This window comes from Etheostoma spectabile, chromosome 3 (genome assembly GCF_008692095.1).
Source record: "Etheostoma spectabile isolate EspeVRDwgs_2016 chromosome 3, UIUC_Espe_1.0, whole genome shotgun sequence".
NCBI classification, from domain to species: Eukaryota; Metazoa; Chordata; class Actinopteri; order Perciformes; family Percidae; genus Etheostoma; species Etheostoma spectabile.
This window is the reverse complement of record NC_045735.1, coordinates 27,537,861-27,541,552: the sequence shown is the minus strand read 5'-3', so window position 1 is coordinate 27,541,552 and position 3,692 is coordinate 27,537,861. Positions and strand designations below refer to the sequence as shown.

Genomic DNA, 3,692 nt, shown 5'->3' with positions numbered 1-3,692 from the left:
CACACACACACACACACACACACACAAACACACACACAGTCCTGCTGTTCTCAACATTCTGTCCAGTTATAAACACTTTGCGTTGGTGGGGCCAAAGCGAAACAAGAGGGTTTAGCTCAATTAAGAAACATAAACATAACGTTTCTAATTTGTTTTCTGAGGCCCTCTGTGAGAGTTTGTTGTCATCATTTGTAAAGATAACAAATATCAATCTGTATATATAGTGTCTAACTTCTGGAATGTTAAAATAACAGTTTGATTAAAGTTTTAGTATCAAAATATCAAAAACCACTATTTTTTACTCAGTGTATCTCACACACAGATAGTTTTGGTTTCATTTGCCCACCAACCAAAGAAATAGTCTCTATTAAAACCGTTCGCAGCATGTTCCGTGGTTTATTACTGGGACACTGAATCTGGAATTCTTTTAACATACAAATGTGATTTCCCACCCCAGTAATACCAGTAATTGCATAAACATTGAATAACTTTTGCCCAATAACACTAAGAACAGGAAGAGTGGTGTGTGGCCTTTATGTAGCAAGATGGAAGGTAATGGAGAGGAGGCGGGGCTGGGTATCGTTTAAAAAAATGTCGATACCCATACCAAAAGTAGTACCATTAAAGTAATACCAATGTAATTACTTTGACTTCACCCATCATGTGTGTTGAAGCATCTCAGCACACTAAAATGCCAACTCTGTTAAATACACAGCACTCGACTTCACCAAACCAAAGACTGTATGAGTTGTTGCTATTGCCAATCACATATCGCACTAAAGCAAAGAACGCTTGCAGTTTTTCGCTATCGGAGTACAAAATGGATAAAATGCAGGTATCGTTTGACGGAAAAGGTTTTAAATACTACTTGGTACTGGGTTAATTCCATTGATAACTTAAAGGTATTTAGTACTATTTCCCAGCCTTAGTTGGGGTCATACAGTAGATGGGTGTGTAGCGTGTTTGACTTTCATGCAGGAGAGAGGAGTCATGTTCTGTTAAATACAGGAAATGAATGGTTAGGCGTAGGCACGGTAAATATAGTGGTTATGACAAATAAACTATGGCAAAGGTATGGTTGGGGTTAGGTGATTAAATTAATTGCTGGTCTGTGACGGAAGGTATACTCCCGCATGACATGCTATACTATACGCTGATCCACCACCCTGACCTCCACAGCCTTACTAACAGCCGTGCTACACACACGCACGTTACTTCCTGCGTTGGTACTCTTTATTGGACAAAAGTTATGATGTGCAGAACTGTCCGATGTGTTTGTAATTTCTAGGGTTCCTGGGTTGCCAATCTACTTTTTTGGAATTTGGGTGAAGTGACTCTTTAGTACTGGACCTCACTGTGACAAACATATGTGGGATATGTTATAAACATGACAACTAAGAGCAATTGCAAAAACGCTAAGGCAATGGTAGGGTATAAGCTGCATTTCTTGTATACTTTCTGTCCTCCTTGTTCATGCAGTGAGCAAGATTACTAATGGGGTGACTACATCATGACACGACAATGGCTGTTTGATGAAGCAAGAAAAAAGTGGGGAGCTTTGATGTGACTATGCAGACATTATACTGTATCTTTCACAAAGTCCCTGCTAACCACTACGTCCCTCATTCACATTCCACCTCTCCCTCTATTTCTTTATTCCTCTCTGTGCGACAGAGTGATGTGACAGCAGAGAGCAGACAATGTCGGGTTACCCTGGTCATTTTGGAAGGAGGACGGAAGTATCCTGGGCGGGCACTGTCTCTCCTCCTTGTGCAGCGCGAGTCCCACTGATGATTCACCAGGCTGCACGATGAAGGTTGGTGACCCCAATTTGAGTAAGGTAGGAGGAGGAGAGGCGGGAGAAGAAGGCGGATGAGGAAAGGGGGATAATAAGGAGGAGGGGATGGCGATGGCTACGTCAGTGGCACTTGCTAATAGGCAGATGTCCTTGTCCCTGACACAAGTAAATCACGTCTCTTGGGGTAAATAATTAAAAAAAGAGCGTCAGAGAGGAAGGGAGGAAACAAGTAAGGCAGAGATTGCGATTGCCGTCTGGAGAAGTGAGGCGCAGGGGTTGGACGTGAGTGCGTGTCTAAGTAAAATTATAAGCAATTAGTTCAGCCTCTGAGTCCACTGAAATGCTGTTTTGATGAAGGCAGAAAACATGAAGGTGAAATGACTCAGTTTAAGTGTTTTAAGCTGTTTAGGTGGAGTGGGGGCTGTGTGGTATTTAAACCGGGAAGGGAAACAGGTGATCTAAAAGAGACGGAGGAGTGAAGGAAGATGTAAGCGGGAAGGGAGAGAAAATGACAGGTTAAGGTGGAAGACAGGTGGAGACAGGGTGGAGAAGATATTTAACACTGTAATAAAAATAAAACACTATAAGAATGCTCAATTAGTAAGTAAGAGTCAAAAGTATTTAGTCATGCACAAGAATATAGGACAAGAAGTAAAAATCACACTGAATTATAGTTAGGCACAGCACTTTAATAAATGTATGTAGTTCCATTCCACCACTGGTGTTCAGCAGCATCCCTTCCTCCTTGTTTGAAACACCTAAAGTTTGTCCCACAGACTTACCTAATGACCATAGGAAGATAAACTTTAACAAGTATGCGATCTTCCCCCTGATTAAATAGCTCTGCAGCAGACAACCACCTCCTCTGCCAAGGTAGCCTCCCCTCCACAAACACCATCATTCAACCTCCCTCACAATCACCATAAGCACATATCTTTAAAAGCAATGTAGTCATTTAAGGTCATGGAAACATTTCGAAAGGAATTTCTGCTCGCTGGAGTGCTACCATATGTTTTCCCACGTAAGATGCTGATAATAATAATAATAATATGATCCGTTTTGAAAGTGGGCACACACAGCAGAAGTCAGGATTGGGTCTGTGCTCTACAGCCGGTTCCAACGGGAAACCACTTCTCAAATACCACATGACTACTTCCTATTTTTGTCTAATTAAAGGATTGTTGCACTGAAATGGAAACTTGCACTAGGTGACCAGTGGTTCTTCAGTTTCTGTGCAACCTTTGATTGAAATCTTGTTTTAGAGGTGAGGCAGGAAGTCATTTGATCATAAAACTACTGCTTGACCATTGAAAATGTGAAGTGGGTTTTATTGAGCCTGACCCACTATAAACAATACGAACGAATGTAAAGTAAAGAATATATAAAGTTAACATCCAAATTGTAAAGACAATAGTAACGGGAAATATTTAGTTAAATTAACCTGAGAGGACAAATAAAAGCAGAATCAGTAAATGATGAATGTATGCATGTGTAGGCTACATAAATATATACAATATATGAGATACCAAACCAGTAACAGCTAGTATACAAAGTATTATTATTTTAAGGCACCATAAAACAAAATTGAGAGTCTTCCAGGCTGTAAAGTTACTGTGAGTTAAATGCTAGTGACAAAGCTAACATGCGGATGTTTGGCATATGTCCTGTATAAACACATGCAAATTTTAGTTCAGTGAGTTTGCATGCTAACATTAGCTAATTAGCGATCTGAATGTTAATAGTATTTGGTCAAAACCAAAACACTGGACAAAAGAAAACTTTGACCTGATGATTGAGCTATATGAAAAGTCAGCGAGTCACAAAAGTGATTATAATTCATCCTGAAGCCAACATAAATGTCCAACCAGTAGTGTATATATATATATATATATAT

The 3,692-nt window shown here is 40.0% G+C and overlaps 1 protein-coding gene across 1 annotated transcript in view; it reads right to left on the bottom strand.

The window, feature by feature from the left end:
- Positions 1-1,754: 1,754 nt before the first annotated feature.
- gemin7 (gem (nuclear organelle) associated protein 7) overlaps positions 1,755-3,692 on the bottom strand; it is a 9,742-nt gene continuing 7,804 nt past the window's right edge. The window contains exon 3 of the transcript XR_004331164.1: positions 1,755-1,764. The gene's annotated coding sequence lies outside the window, so the exon portion shown is untranslated. The remainder of the gene's footprint in view (positions 1,765-3,692) is intronic.